Source organism: Canis aureus, chromosome 7 (genome assembly GCF_053574225.1).
Source record: "Canis aureus isolate CA01 chromosome 7, VMU_Caureus_v.1.0, whole genome shotgun sequence".
Lineage (NCBI taxonomy): Eukaryota > Metazoa > Chordata > Mammalia > Carnivora > Canidae > Canis > Canis aureus.
In genome coordinates, this window is record NC_135617.1 from 24,278,036 (window position 1) to 24,295,339 (window position 17,304).

The 17,304-nt window shown below is 41.6% G+C and overlaps 1 pseudogene; it reads left to right on the top strand.

Annotated features, from left to right (window-relative positions):
- The first annotated feature begins 822 nt into the window (after window positions 1–822).
- On the top strand, window positions 823–4,112 carry LOC144317138 (phosphatidylethanolamine-binding protein 1 pseudogene; annotated as a pseudogene).
- The last annotated feature ends 13,192 nt before the right edge of the window (window positions 4,113–17,304 follow it).

Sequence of the window (17,304 nt, forward strand, 5' to 3'; positions counted from 1 at the left end):
TTCCAGGATAAGGGTAAGAAATGAGCTCAGGGTGACAGCTATACAGGTAACCTAAGGAGTGTAGTAGCCCAGACTGCAGTAGGAAGACAGAAGATTCTGGGGAGGAGTGGAAGATTGTCAAGAAAAAGACAAAATCAATAGAATCCTCGATATGTTCAAAAGAATTGAGAAGAGATGCGCTTCTGTCAGAGAGCTTGGGGATGAATAAATGCTGGGTAAATGGAAAATGAAGCAAAGAAAATGAAGTCAAGGAAAGAGCAAGGCAATTATTAATTCCAAAGAAGAGCAAAAGTACAAGAAAAAATATATTCATAGTACAAGTGATTACATGCAAATCACCAAATATCAATAGAATCCAAACTTATAACTACATTAAGAGGATAGGGAAGGCCAATATATGTATATAATATTTGTGTATATATATGTTTATGGGGAGGTATGGATAATAATACAGCTAAAACCTCATCTTCAGAGTAGAAAGTCATTGGTTTATATCTTAGCACTATTAGTGCTTTATTTTTTTTAATATTTATTTATTTATTTATTTATGATAGACCTAGAAAGAGAGAGAGGCAGAGACACAGGAGGAGGGAGAAGCAGGCTCCATGCCAGGAGCCTGACGTGGGACTCGATCCCGGGTCTCCAGGATCGCGCCCTCGGCCAAAGGCAGGCGCTAAACCACTGAGCCACCCAGGGATCCCCATAGTGTTTTATTTTAAGATATGAAAGTTGGCCTGCACTTCCCCAGGCGCTGGGCCCACGCCTTCTCTGGCCAGTTTGCTGACTGCTGGAAGTCGGTGCTGTGGGCCTGTGTCCTGTCTGCAGAAACTCTTCCCTCTGCTCAGGTCCGTGATGTCGGTGGACCTCGGCAAGTGGTCCAGGCCTTTGAGCCTGCAAGAAGTGGAGGAGCAGCCGCAGCATGCGCTGCATGTCAAACACACCGGGATGGAGGTCGACGAGCTGGGCAAAGTGCTGATGCCCGCCCAGGTTAAGAACCGGCCCACCAGTATTGCATGGGATGGTCTTGATCCAGGTAAACTCCACACCTTGGTCCTGACAGATCCAGATGCTCCCATCAGGAAGGACCCCAAATACAGGGAATGGCACCATTTTCTGGTGGTCAACATGAAGACCAACGACATTAGCAGTGGCACAGTCCTTTCCGATTATGTCGGCTCTGGGCCTCCCAAGGGCACAGGCCTTCATTGATACATCTGGCTGGTATACGAGCAGAGTGGGCCACTGAAGTGTGATGAGCCCATTCTCAGCAACCCATCTGGAGACCACCGTGGCAAATTCAAAGTGGCATCTTTTCGCAAAAGGTACGAGCTTGGGCCCCCGGTGGCTGGCACGTGTTACCAGGTGGAAGGGGATGACTGTGTGCCCAAACTCTATGAGCAGCTGTCTGGGAAGTTGGGCAGTGCTGGGAGACAGTAGCTGTCCCAGAAGTCTCAAGCAGTGTTCTCAAGTTCAGTGATGCATGTAGATGCATCCACTTGCTGCCCAAGTGACAGGATTTTAAAGTGAAAATGAAGGCATAAAGACATGGGTGTGCAAGGAAGGCATAGGAAGGAAACAAAATAATACGAAGAAGGTTGATATTAGGCAGAAGTCATACTGAGAGGGGCACTAGGACCCTGCTGAGCAATTTAGAAAATCCTGTTTGTGCTGTGGGAACCCCAGAAGCTGATGAGTAGGCACAGCACCTGAAGGCAGGTGTACTTTGGAAGGGATAGAAAGAGGACTGACACTCAAAGCTGGAAGGCTGGAGCATCTGGGTGGCTCAGTAGGTTAAGCGTCTGCCTTCAGCTCAGGTCATGATCTCAGGGTCCTAGGATGGAGCCCTGCGTCTGGTAAGAGGGACACACAGAAGAGGAAGAGGCAACATGACCAGAGAGGCAGAGATTATGATATGGCAACAAGTCAAGGAATACTCGGAAACACCAGAAGCTAGAAGAGACAAGGAACTGATATTCTCTCCAAGAGCTTTCAAAGGGAGTGTGGTGACCCTACCTTTTGAGCTTCTAGCCTCCAGAACTGTGAGAAAATAAATTTCTGTTGTTTTAAGTCACTAAATTTATGGTAATTTGTTATAGCAGCAAAAGGAACCTAATACAATTGGTGATATTATATTACCTAAATGTCCTAAAATACCTAAGTATCTTAGGTATGGGGATTAGATGTTTGGTTTCAAGGAAAAGAGACCATGAAACGAACTCAAGCAAAATGGGATTTATTTATTTATTTTTTAGAAGGGATTTATTGTAACAATGTCAAGCTCATTCTTTCCATTGGAACACTAACCAAGCATAAGTGGAGACATGAGCTCTGGAACATCAACACATCTTAGTTAGTAATTCTTAGGGTGTGGCTTCTTTCCTGTCCCATGGCCAAGTCCACAATGGGAATCCGTCTTCTAAATTCCCAGAAAAGGCTCTGAGTGACCCAGCTTGTATTTGGTAACCACTCTTGGCCCATTCAATTGTGAGCGAAGCTTCAAGCAATTTGTAACTTGCCTGTTTGTGCTTTCAACTCAATAGGTCTCTACTATGGATTTTCTTTTAAGTCACAGGATATTAGTTTGCCTATCCTTGGAAGTTTGCATTCTTTTAAATTTTTATTTATTTATTCCTTTCCCTGTCCCTGAATTATTTTCTAAATTGTGGTAAAGTACACATAACATAAAATTTGTCATGTTAACCAAGTTAGAGTGTACAATTCAGTAATAGTATATTCACAATCTTGTGCAACCATTATCATTACCTAGTTCTGGAACATTTTTATCACTCTGAAAAAAAATCCTCATCCATAAGTAGTCACTCTCCATTTCCCCCCTTCCATAGCTTCTGGTAACCACTGAACTGCTTTCTGTATTTATTGATTTGCCTTTTCTGGACATTGCATTTAAATGTAATCACATAATATGTGGTTTTTCATGGCTGACTCCTTATACTAAGCATGTTTTCAAAGTTCATCTACATCATAGCGTGTATCAGTACTTCATTCCTTTTTGTGGCCAAATGCTATTCCATTGCATGGATATACCATATCTTGTTGGTCCATCCATTAATTGATGGACATTTGGATTATTTCCACCGTTTGGCTATTATGAATAGTGCTGCTGTGAACCTTAGTGCACAAGTTTTTGTTCTTTGGGGTATATACCTAGGAGTGGGATTGCTGAGTCACATGGTGATCAGATGTTTATTGTGGAGAACCGCCAGACTTTTCCAGAGTGAATGCACCATCCTACATTCCCACTGGTAATGTATGAGGCTTCCATTTTCTCTTCATCATCATCAAAACTTGTTTACTGGTTGTTTTTTGTTTGTTTGTTTTTGTGATTATAGCCATCCTAGTAGATATGAAGTGGTATCTCATGGTTTGTGTTTTAAGTTTATGTATTTATTTTTAGTAATTTCTACACCTATTGCTGGGGGCAAACTCATGACCCTGAGAACAAGAATCACATGCTCTTCCAACTGGTTCCAATGGTCAGGCATAATTTATATCTCTAAAGTCCACTCACCTTGATTACTTTGACACAACTGTCACCAGGTTCTCAAGTGTCAAAATTCCCATTTACTCAGCACATACAGTTTTTCTTTCCTCCAGACTTTTAAGATTCTGCTTACCCCAAATTTTTGAATAACATTGGCATTTCAGAAGAAGAATCACATGGAATCCCTTGATGACTTATACTTCTGGGTCACTGGCACCTGCTCCCAGTGATATGCATCCTAATTCAAAAGTGAGTCTTTTGAATCCATTTACATTCCAGATGAGGAAAGTTAAGTAATTTGCCCAAAGTTTAGAGTTAAGCATGGAACTGAATGAGCAGAATGGGAGAAACTATTTGCTAATCAAATATCTGATAAGGGACTTGTATCCAGAATACGTGAAGAACTCTTAAAACTCAATAATAAAAATGGGCAAAGGATTTGCCTAGACATTTCTCCAAAGAAAATATGTAAGTGGCCCCAAAACACATGAAAAGATGCTCAACATCATTAATTATTAGTGAAATGCAAATAAAAAACCACAATGAGATACCACTTTACATCCACTAGGCTTGTTACAAAAAAAAAAAAAAAAAAAAAAAAAAAGACAGACGTTGGTAAGGATATGGAGAAATTAAAACTCTCATACATTGCTGGTAGGATTGTCAAGTGGTTCCGCTGCTTTGGAAAACAGCTTGTTAATCTCTCAAAATGTTTACCATACTTATATACAACCCAGCAATTTCACTCTTAAGTATATACCCAAGAGAATTGAAGCAAAATACATGTTTATATTCACACACACACACACAAAGTTGTACATAAAATAGAAGCATTATTTATAATAGCCCAAAAGTGAAAATAACCCAAATGTTTGTCAATTAATGGATACACTAGAATTTGGTGGTCTGTCCATACAATGAAATAGTATTCAGCCATAAAAGAGAATGAAGTACCGATAAACACTGTAACATGGACAAACTTTGAAAACAAGCTCAGTGGAAGAAGCCAGCCACAAAAGATCTCATAGTATAATATTCCTTTTATATGAAATGTCCATAAAAGGCAAATACATAAGAGACAAAAAGTAGATTAGTAGTTGCCAAGAGCTGGGGAAGAGGGAATAGGGAGGAATGGCTAATGGCTATGGGGTTTCTTTTGGAAACAAAACGAAATTTTTGTTTTAATAAAAATATTATTTTAAAATTAGAGTGCTTGGGTGGCTCAGTTGGTTAATTGGCCATCTCTTGGTTTAGGCTCAGGGCATGATCTTAGGGTCCTGCGATCAAGCCCCATGTTGGTGTCTGTGCTCACCAAGGAGTCTGCTTGAGGATTCTCTCTCCCCCTCTCCTTCTGCTCTTCCTCCCTCTCACACTTTCTCTATCACTCTCTAAAATGAATAAATAAATATTTTTAAAAAGTCTTAAAATTGTATAGGAGTGATGGTTGTGCCATTCTATAAATATGCTAAAATCCATTGAATTGTAAACTTTGAAAGTGTTAATTTTATGGTAGGTGAATTTATCTTAATAAAGCTGTTAATATTAAACAAACAACAACAAAACCTCCAATCCTTGTTTATACTTCTTCATTGAGCTAATAGGTAAAGTGAGTTTCTGGAGAAACAGAAATCTTCTCTTTCTGTTTGGGAAACTTCTCTGTCTGGCCTATTACTTTATTCATCTTGTTATTTTAATGTCTGTCAAGTTTTCCACTGAAATACTATATATTCCTTTTCAGGCACTGCTGCCCTGATTTAGGTTAAAAAAAATCTGTGGAAACTTTCCCATTTTAAACAGATAAAAGCAGAGCTTCTTTGGTTGGAAATGATGTGGGGGACCTGGTAGTTAAATATATGCTTTCATGTATAGTCTGATTTTGTTACACAGTAGGTAGTAAAGCAAGTCTTTTAGCCAGGACTTTTTCTGAATAATGAAGAATAATATTAGACCATACACTAATAACTTTCTCTATCTAAAACCATTAGTGGGACTTTAAAAAAATAAACAGCTCCTGCTCTTTAGTAAAACAATAAATAAATATAGCATTTAACACTATAAAAGAGAAGATGTGTCCTTTAGAATGATCTAGGGAGCACTCTCATAAGATGGGTAGATATAGGTTGCTGTGCAGAACATCTAGAAAAAAATCATAAATATACATTTCCTTCTTTCAAAGAACTTATATCTTCTTGGGAAGATAAACTTTACATGAACAATTTAATGAAATGGCATAATGTATGAAAAGCACACACTTTTGGTACACATTATAACAAGACCACCAGAATTCCTTTACTTACCTTTCATTCACTAAAAACTTTATAAGTGCTTTCTACTACCAAACACTGTATGAGACTTGGGAATTACTGTGCTAAACAGGCCTGTCATGATCCTGGGCCACCTAAACAGCAAGGTAGAGCAGTAATGCAAAAGTCACAAGTTGGGATAGGAGCATAGCAGAGATGGCAAGTTTATTCGTTAGTGTTTAAAAAAAAAAAAATCCTTGGAAAGTTCCAGGTATGAAGTTTGGACTTGTCATCTATTTATGAAAATACTCTAAGGTGTGGCTCCTGCCTCTAGCTACAGCTGTATGGAGTCACTCATATCCACACATACATCCTTCCAGGTAGAGCTGGGCCGCTTGTGGTATCTGCGGCCTGCAAGGGCTAGTGCTGGATCGCTGTTGGCTGTGCCTTCCTTCTATAAAAGCAGATTTGCCAGTTACACAGGAAAGGTGGTGGTGATGGTGGGATTAGCCTATGAGGGTTTGTAATCAGAACGTGTTACCTGAAGCCTTCCCACCACGGTAGCAAGGCCACTCCACGGTGTTGAGAACTGACTAGGCTTAGAGCTGTCCCTGGTAGACTGCTCTCTTTCCATCAGATCCTCAACTAATGGGAATAGAGCTGGGGCCTCCAGCAAGGCCCAAGACGATTCAGAGGTAGGATGTAACTGCATATACCAGCTCCTTCCACGCACACCCAGCAGGCTGAACGTCACTGTTTCCTTTTTTCAGCCCAGGCACCGAGACATATTTGCTCACGAATGTGCCTGCACTTTATAACCTTTTTTCTCGTGACTGAAAATGCATATGTTCTTTCCCTCATCCCCTTCCTGAGATTCTTATTACACTCCCTTCTACCCAAGACCAGCATACTCCCCAAAGAACTTACATCTTATCTAATTTTCCTGCTCAAGGCTGTCAGCTGTTTTATACATTATTAAAGAATTGTGCAATCCTAAGCAAAGAGGTCGGAGGGAGGGAGGGTGAGAAATAGGGATTCTGTTCTCATACCAGGGTCCAGATTCCCGGGAGGGCTGGGGGCTCTGTAACAGAGAAGATCATTATTATTGCTGCAGCGACTTTCACTTGAGGACAGCAGTTTTCAGAATGTGGTCAGAGAACCCCCAGAGCCCCAAAGATCCTCCCTTTTCCCGTTCTGTGTCTGTATGAAGCCAAATTCCAACTAAAACATCACAGCGGACTGAATGCAGAGGCAGATATGAGAATGCAGCTGCCTTCTATTAAGGAAGATGTAGGCAATTTGCCAAAAAGTAAATACCCCTCCTGTCAGTGACTTTTGTTTTGGAAAGATAGCTGGGTTTTTTTTCTTCTAATTTTTAATTTTTAAAAATCTTTTATTGTTTATTTATTTTTAAAGATTTTATTTATTTATTTTGTTTGAGAGAGAGTGAGCAAGCACAGGAGGGAGGAGCAGACGGAAAAGGAGAGAATCTCAAGCAGACTCCCTGCTTCACAGAGTCCAACAGAGCTCAATCTCACAACCCTAAGATCCTGACTTGAGCCCCAATCAAGAGTCGGTCACTCAATTGACTGAGCCACCTGGGCACCCCCACCCTTTCAAAAAAAATTTTAAGTAATCTTTACATCCCACGTGGAGCTCGAACTTACAACCTGGAGATCAAGAGTCACACACTCCACTCACTGAGCCAACCAGGTGCCCCAGATGGAAATGTTATTTATGCTAACATGTAATGTGTTTTTTTGTTAAGTTTTTAACGAAATAATATTTTTTAAATTTTGTTTCAATTTTCATATTGATTTAGTCCCTGTAAGAGAGCTTCTGAGAGCCCTTAATAATTTTTATTTTTATTTTTATTTTTTTTCTCTTTTCTTTTTTTTTTTTTAAAGATTTATTTATTTATTCATGATAGACATAGAGAGAGAGAAAGAGGCAGAGACACAGGAGGAGGGAGAAGCAGGCTCCATGCACCGGGAGCCCGACGTGGGATTCGATCCCGGGTCTCCAGGATCGCGCCCTGGGCCAAAGGCAGGCGCCAAACCGCTGCGCCACCCAGGGATCCCCCTTAATAATTTTTAAAGCTTATTATAGAGCGGTCCTGGTCCTGAGAAGTAAAAGTTTGAGAATTGCTCCTTTATGGCTACTCTTGGCCCCTGTTTCTTCTTATTCTTGTTCTTTGAGAGACCTCACCAAGCCCTCCTGCCTCAGCTTCCACCTCTGAGCTAGTGCGTGCTGTTGGCAACACTTGAGCTTCCATGTGCTGCTCTGTGACCATCTGTAGGCAAGGGAAGTAAGATTGCCTCTGACAGCCGACCTGGATAAATCCATACATGGAAGATGTGATCAACCATTCACTCATTCCACAGATACTTATTGAGTACCTACTATGTGCCATGTACTATTTAGACATTGGGGTTCCAACGGTAAGCAAAACAGAAAATCCCTGAACATATTACTGGGATATATGAGGAGAATATAAGAGTATAGCGAGAAAGAAAGCCCTGTAAGGGCTTGACTTTTTGAAGTACTGGGGGTAATCCCAAATTCTAGGTTCTTTCCCCAGCAGGGTTACCAAAAGTGATATATGTTTCCAGGTAAGCCATTCTGCTAGTAGGCCTCTGGAAAGTAGGTGTTGACACATTCCATCCTGGTAAGGAGGGAGATATGATGCAAGAAAAGTTCTTGCCAGCCACAGTTGGGGCAGGAGAAGAACCAGGAAAGCAGACCTTATGACTGGCAGCTCAGGAACAAGACCAGACTAGCATCCTGGCAGGACAAGGTAGTGATGATCCAGGGAACATGGGCTCTGAGAAATCATGAGGTCACCTAAGCACTGCCTTCCAGACAACTTCTGAAGGAAAAGGAGAGAAACAGCTCTAAGAGGGAGTTATTACCTGGGATGAGACTATGTTAAGTTAGAAGAGTAGAATACTTTATTCTATTGTTGCTGAGCTTGTGTATGAAACCCTGAGGCAGGGAATTCTGGCAAGAATGACTCAATTAGACCCTTCTCCTTAACCCTAAACCCAAATATTATTACCAACTAGTCACATGGAAGACAGTAAGATGAAGAGAAGGAGATACCAGAGAGAAAAGAGAACAGGATAGACAGGTCTTTTCTCCAAGAGGAATTGGTTCCCACCTTCTTTGCCACTTAGGTCACCTGGAAGGGAAAAGCAGAGATCTGCACTTACACGTACAACATTAATGCAAGAAGGAGAGGGCTGAGGTGCCTGGCTGGCTCAGTCAGTGGAGTATGAGACTCTTGATCTTGGGGTTGAGTTCGGGCCCCACACTGGATGTAGAGATTACTTAAAAATAAAAATATCTTTAAGAAAAGAGAGGAGCTCCTGAATAGCTCAGTCAGTTAAACATCTGCCTTCAGCTCAGTCATGATTTCAGAGTCCAGGGATCAAGCCCTGCTCAGGGGGGAGTCTGCTTCTCCCTCTCTCTCTGCCCTTCCACCCACCCAGCTCACGCTCTGTCTCTCTCAAATAAATAAATAAAATCAAAAAAAAAAAAAAAAAAAGAGAGAGAGAGAGAGAGAGGTCTATAAAGGAAAATAATGATAGGGGAAAGAGGGGGATCTTCATCCTGGAAAAGTTCTGGCTTTCAGACAGGATAAGAAAGAAAAAGAGCCCCAATCTCATGTGGCCCAACTGACTGTCCAGAAATGACCCATCAGTATATTGCAAACCAGTTTCTACATGCTGTTGTTCTTGTAGCTGGAATACAGGGGTGCAAGAGCAAACAGAGGGGGGTCCCACACAGAGCAGGTTGGGCCACTGACTACTGACAAAATTCAAAGGCAGACAAATGAGTGGCAGTGAAACAAGAAAGGAGGTTATTTCAGTGAGGCCGACACCCCGAGGACAGCCGACTAGAGTCTCAGACTGTCGCCAAAGTGCTGAAAATACTTCCAGGTTTACATAAGGAAAATGTGGGACAAAGGTGGGTGGGAAAGTGCAGGGGGCAGTGAAGGTCAAAGTGATACTTATCTTGGGGCCAGTCACATGGGGTCTTGCTGGCTCAGGGCAGTCCTTACTGCTTCGGGGGTAATTTTGGTTCCCATCTGGGGATGCTTTGCCCTGTGGGTCTTGCCTGATTTAAGAGATGAGCTGGAAAGAACTTAATCACTTAGAAAGTACAGAGTGAGGTCAAAATGAAGGTAGTTGAAGTTGTCTTTCACTCTGTCAAACTCCCCTACCCTCCCCAGTCAGATTTGGTTGGTATAGATAATCTTTCTTTTTTTGTTTTTATGTATTTATTTGAGGAAAAGTGAGAGAGAGAGAACATGAGCAAGAGGAGGGGCAGAGAGAGACGGAGAAGCAGACTCCCACTGAGCAGGGAGCCTGATAGGGGGCTCTATGCCAGGACCCCTGGATCATGACCCCAGCCAAAGGTAGCTGCTTAACCCACTGAGCCACTCAGGCACCCCTAGGTAATCTTTCTTACATCTTGCAGTTCTGTGTCCTTTCCTGCCCTGAGATATTAGGTGAAAAATTGCTTGTCCAGAAATGATTTGTTCATCCAGCTAATATTTATTGAGCTTGAGGTCTTTGCTCAGTTATGAGTCCTGAAATGACTTCTGTGATCCAGTCTCCTGAGAAGTGATTCGCAGTGAAATGGATCTAGCCACCGGAGAGTTGATTGAAAAGTTAGGAGGTAGAAGATGACAGGAGAGGGGCCCCTGGGTGGCTCAGTTGGTTAAGCAGCTGCCTTTGGCTCAGGTCATGATCTCAGGGTCTTGGGATCAAGCCCTGCATAGGGCCCCCTGCTCAACAGAGAGCCTGCTTCTCTGTTTCCCTCTGCCTGTGGCTCCCCCTGCTTGTGCTCTCTCTCTCCCTTTCTCTCTGTCAAATAAATAAAAATCTTAAAAAAAAAAAAAAAAAAAAAAAAAAGTTGAGGTGATCCCTGGGTGGCTCAGAGGTTTAGCACCTGCCTTCGGCCCAGGGCATGATCCTGGAGTCCCAGGATCGAGTCCTATGTCAGGCTCCCGGCATGGAGCCTGCTTCTCCTTCTGCCTATGTCTCTGCACCCCCCCGCCCCCCGTCTCCCATGAATAAATAAACAAAATCTTTAAAAAAAAAAAAAAGATAACAGGAGAAATAAGACTAACATTCAAAAGCCCTAAAGTGGCTGAAGTTTCTGGTTGAGACAGGGACCGTCTTGTGCACACAAAATAGGTAGCAGTGATGAGCATTCTCTTCCTGGGTGCGATTTCTCCTTGACTGTTTGCAGAGCAGATGCAATCTTGTACCATGGATAGATTATGCCTTTTAAAAAAACTTATTCTAAAAAAACTGATTGGCAATTCCGATGTTCCCAGATTCTTTCTAGCAGCTTGAATCACCTTCATTTAACTTTCTTTGGGGTGCCTACATGAAACGACCCAAATGTCAGAGCTGTTAAAAGACAAATTGAGGGATCCCTGGGTGGCTCAGCGGTTTGGCGCCTGCCTTTGGCCCAGGGCCCGATCCTGGGGACCCGGGATCGAATCCCACGTCGGGCTCCCGGTGCATGGAGCCTGCTTCTCCCTCTGCCTGTGTCTCTGCCTCTCTCTCTCTCTGTGTGTGTGACTATCATAAATAAATAAAAATTTAAAAAAGAAACTTTAAAAAAAAAAAGACAAATTGAGGCATATTAAAATTTTTTAAAGTTTATTTCAGCAAAAATCAGTGGGAATCAGGCAGTGCCAAATCAGAAGTAGTTAGGAGAACTCTGCCAGCAGAAGTGAAGGGAAAAACTTATAAAGAAAAGGCAGAAACAAAGCAAGGAAATTATGCAATTGGCTGTAGCTTAAGCGTTTGCCTCATTCCAAGAAAGTCCCATTGGCTGTTTGTGATTGGTGTTCTCCAACTTTGATTTCTCAGCATTGAGGTTTTTACAGGTTTGTTTTGTGTAAGCCTCTAAGGCATTAGAACCGCCTCCTTGTTGAATTCAACACAGCATAGACGGATGGTTGTTTGTGCCATTAACTCTAGCACAGAGCTGGCTTATCCACAGCAAGATTTAAATCACAGATCTACCATAATTTCAAACCACGTTCCTCCAGCGTTTTGTTAATGTGTCATTCAGGGAATATTAACCTAAATAAAATGTAATTAGTATGAAAAATCTTCCCTGAAATTATACAAAACTATGCCTAATTTTTATGCATCATTTATGAGGCAGATGATAAATAGAAGAGGCCCTGATGTTAGACCATCCAAGTGAAGTCCCAGCAACTGAATTTACTAGCTCTGTGACTTTAAAAGAGTTATTTGACCCCTCTCTGCTTCGTTTTTCTTATATGTAAAATGGCAGTAATAACAAATAGCTTCTTTTTTTTTTTTTATTTTTTTATTTTTTATTTTTATGATAGTCACACAGAGAAAGAGAGAGAGAGCAGAGACACAGGCAGAGGGAGAAGCAGGCTCCATGCATCAGGAGCCCGATGTGGGATTCGATCCCAGGTCTCCAGGATCGCGCCCTGGGTCAAAGGCAGGTGCCAAACCACTACGCCACCCAGGGATCCCAATAACAAATAGCTTCTTATCCAGAGTTGAGAGAGTAAATGAGCCAGTTACTGTCCAGTGGATAATAAATGATATGCAATAAATGTCAGTTTCATCATTATTAGTTTTTAAGTTTCTTTCCTGTTCTCTTCCATTTATATGGTTAAAGTCATTTTCTTTCTTTCTTTCTTTCTTTTAAAAAGGTATCCATTCTGATTACAGAACTAATATGTATTAGTAAAAGATTCAGAGAACATATAAAAAGATAAAAAGGAAATAGAAATTACCCATTAATCCCAGGCCCAAGAGATAGAACCACTTTGAAAATGACTCTCAAGAAATCTATTTACTAGCATTTCTAAGAAATGTCTGAAATTTCCATTACAGAGCTTCCTCAACTTACAATGGTTTGCGTCCTAATAAACCCCTCATAAGTTGGCAATATCGTAAATTGAAAAGTCATTGAATACTCCTAACATACCGAACATCATAGCTTAGCTACCTTAAATTTGCCCAAACACTCACTAGCCTACAGCTGGGCAAAATCATCTAACACAAAGCCTGTTTCATCAAAAGTGTTGGATATTTGTGTAATTTACTGAATACTGTACTGAATGTAAAACCAGAATGGTTGTGTGGATACACAAGAAGTTAAGCGTGTTGGTTGCTCACCCCCGTGATAGCGTGGCTGATTGGGAGCTAATGGTCACCTTTGCTCACCATCTTGACAGAGGATTATACCTCACATCGCTGGCTCGGAAAAAGATCCAAATGCAAAGTACAGTTTCTACCAAATGCATATCCCTTTGGTACTATCATGAAGTTGAAAAATTTAAGTTGAACCATTGCCAATCGAGAGCCATCATATTTGGTTTTATGAAAAGAAAAACCTCATTTGTACCAAGGTGCTACTTGTCTTCCCTACACTGCTTTAGTGTGAATTTGAATATGAGTAGACACATCTTTAGTCACCATGTATTACTTTCTTTGCCAAGAGAAATCAAACAATGAATTAATCCTCGGTGCCACTCTTTTCTCCTCCGTCACTTCAGAGGAATCTATTGTGATACTTTTTCCATCTCCATGCCTTAGTGTCCTCCTCCTCCTCAAAGGGATAGCAAGAACCTGACAGCACTCCTGGTCCGTGTTCTCCACGTAGAGCCACTGATGCCCTGGATGAACATGTGACTTGCTGAAGATCTCCCAGTGGGATAGGAATTAGAAGCCGGATCGCTTGGTGTCCAGGCCAGTGCACTTCCCACCACACGGCAGCGCGGTGCAGGGTTGTACTCAGTCTGCCCTCAACTTGCCTAATTTCCCAACTCTAAAGCCACTTTATCTGGGAGGGTGGCTCCAAGGAGAGTGAAGCCAAATGATGAAAGGTTTTGGACAAGGAAGACAGAGGTTCAGAAGCAGCAGAAGGTAGACGTTTAGTATTTTTGCTCAAAAATATCCCTTATTGGGCTCCCCAGGGAGAGCCTGCTTCTCCCTCTGCCTATGTCTCTACCTTTCTCTCTGTGTCTCTCATGAATAAATAAATAAAATCTTAAAAAAAAAAAAAAAGAAAGCATATTCTCTGAACCCTGAGAAAGGAAAAGGGTGGTTTTGGAAGGTAGAGCCTGAGGCTAGTGGGCCACTCCCTCTCAGAAAAGGCAGGGGACAGAACCCTGAGGCTGAGAAGGGAGGAAAACTCAAGGACTTTTACTAGAAGATACAGCATTACAAAGTAACAAGGCAAAATGCAACAGAACCCTAGAAACTAATAATGGAGTCCTACAAATTAAAGTGTATGCAGCTGGATTAACATGTCTGTAAAGGAACCCCTAGTTTGTTTTGTTTTGAGGGCAAAACTTCCACAAGGTCATTTTACCCGAAAACGTTTCTTAAGTGGGTATTTACTTTTCCTAAAATGGGCATCGAAGGCCTAGATTGCAGTCACATGTAAATCCCTTCAGAAAGATCTCTAGCACTTCAATAACAATAAAAGTGAAATATACAGGATCACATAAAGAATATAAAATAAGACATTTCCTTTGTTACTATTTGGTTTGTTATTTATTATTATTTCTGATGCAGAAAGGTGTTTTTATTAAAGCACAGGGACAGGATAGGACTTGTGAGCCTGAGGAGTGCACTATTTGATCTTTTTATATCCGGGTCTTATCTTACTCTTTAAAAAAATGATTTTATTTATTTATTTATTTGACAGAGAGTGAGTGAGCTCATGCAAGGTTAGGGGCAGAGGAAGAGGCAGAGGAAGAGGGAGAGGGAGACTCTCCCCTGAGCAGGTAGGCGACCTGGAGCTCAATCCTGCAACCTGAGATCATGACCTGACTGACAGTAGGTGCTTAACCGCTTAACCAGCTGAGCCACCCAGGTGCCCCTGGAGTCTACCTTTTTAAAGAAATGGTGACAACACTTTAGGATATTTATATTTGGGCTAATCAAAATTAAATATTAAGATCAAACATGCAAAGTGCCGGGTGCCTGGCTAGCTCAGTCAGTGGAGCGTGTGAATCTTGATTTTGAGGTCAGGAGTTCAAGCCCTAGGCGGGGCCTAGAGCTTAGTTAAAATAAAATAAAATAATAATATTAATAATAATAAACAAACCACCAATCATGCAAAGTGCTTGTCTTATATAGTAGGGCTTTAATATATATTTTTTCCCCAGTTTTTAAAAGCATGTATCATTAAACATGAGAACATTCTAAAACATTTAGGTTGATTTTGCCTGTAGTTCAAGAATTTCTGAATCCTTAGTAATCTATACCACATTTTATGAGCAAGGAGCTACAATTCCCTTTAGGCAGGTGAGAAAGCTGACAGGTAGAAAGGTTAAACTATTTGCCCAAGCCCTCTCATTGGCGTTGCTTGATTCTGAGTCTATCAGATCCATTTTGACCCACCATCATCTGGCTTTCTGCCCACCCTCCACTCCACGGAAACTACTTCTTTAATGACTTCCCCATTGCCAAGTCCAATGATCAATTTTCAGTCCTCAGCCACATTTGACACAATTGGTCAGTTCCTCCTACTTTTCTTTCCTTTAAAGATAGTATTTTTAAGTAATCTCTACACTCAATGTAGGGCTCAGACTCACAACCTCAAGATCAAGAGTCACATGCTCTTACTGCTCTTACCTACTGAGTCAGCCAGGTGCCCCTTCACTTCCTCTCACTAGAAATACCTCCTTCCCATCCCCCATTTGGTTCCAGCACCTCACTGTGTCCTATGTCTCTTGCATCCCTCCTTGTCTCTTATCTAATCCTCTTCGTTTTCCTTAGCATGCCAGGCTCCAGTCCTTGGATTTTTCTATCTATATCCCATTCCCTGGGTGATCTTGATTTAAACACCATCTTCCTCAAATCTGTTCCCCCAAATGTTCCCCACCTTGGTGAATGACATGTTCCAGGGGCTCAGGCCAAACCTTGGATAATCATTTGATCGTTTTCCCTCCTATTTCACATCTATTTCATCAGCAAATCTGATCTGTGATACATACTTATTTAAATCTGTTTTTTCCATCTTCCTTGCTACTACTACAACTTCAACACTCACTGACTACTTCAGTGGCCTCTTAAGTGGTCTCCTTTTGCCTGGTCTCACCCTTCATGGGAGAATGGGTAAGACCCATATGGGGGTCCATTCTCTACACAGCACCGAAGCTGTCCTTTAAAATGTGAATCAGAGGCCCCTGGCTGGCTCAGTTTGTAGAGCATGTGACTCTTGATCTCAGAGTTGGGAATTGGAGCCCCACATTGGGTGTAGGGATTACTTAAAAATAAAGTATTTTTTTTTAAAGATTAAAAAAAATGAAGATTTTATTTACTCATGAGAGACACACAGAGAGAGGCAGAGACATAGGGAGACGGAGAAGCAGGCTCCCTCTGGGGAGCCTGATGTGGGACTTGATCCCAGGACCCCGGGATCATGACCTGAGCCAAAGGCAGGCAGATGCTCAACCACTGAGCCACCCAGGTGTCCTCTTTTAAAAGATTTTATTTATTTATTTACTTATTTGAGAGAGAGAGTGAGAGAGCATGAGTGGGCGGGAGAGGGGATGCGCAGAGGGAGAAGCAGGCTCCTCATTGAGCAGAGAGCCCAATATGGGCCTTGATCCCAGGACCCTGGGATCATGCCTGAGCCAAAGGCAGGCACCCCCAAAATAAAATCTTTTTTAAAAAAGGGAATCACATCCTGTTACTGCCCTGCTCAAAACCCTCAAATGGCTTCCCCTATCGTCACAGAAACACCCCAAGTTCTTACTGTGGCCTCTGCAACTACCTGTCTTACCACTTGTACCCTTTCCTGCTCTCTCCCCACACATTGGCTTTGCTTTTCCTTGGTCATGCTAAACTGGTCTGGACTCAGGAGCTCTCTACTTGCTGGATTCTTTGCCTGAAATTATCTCCCAAACCTCTACCTCAAACCTCTATAGGGTTCACTCTTATTGTTATTCAAGGCTCTTGTCAAGTGCTGCCTCAGAAAGAATTTTCCTCACGTGCCTTCTAAAATGACATTCACTTATCTCTATTACTTTAAATGATTTATTTTCTTCACAGCATGTATCACTACTGACCATTATACTTATATATTATGTTCATTTGTTTATGGTTCATCTATCTCTATCACTAAAATACAAGCTGCATGAGGGCAGGGAGCATGTTATTTTTTTGTTCACTGTTATGTCATTAGTGTCTAAAATAGGCACATGGTAGATATTCAATAAATATTTATTAAGTTCATTAATTCATTCAATAAATATCTATTGCTTTGATGGGACTTATGTTTCAGTGGAGAGAGAGGCACTGTGGAAAATAAGCAAATAAATAGGTAGTGCACCAGATGAGGATACGCTCTACAGGGAAAAATAAAGCAGGAGAAGAGGAATAGAAAGTGCAAAGGGGCAGAGTTGTAGGTTTTGGCTTTTGCTAGTTTGAATAGGGTCGTCAGAGAAAGCCTCACTGAAAGGCAACGTTTCAGTTGAGAATTAAAGGAAGCAACTCATGAGGCTATTTAGGAGAAGACAGGCCCAAACAAAAG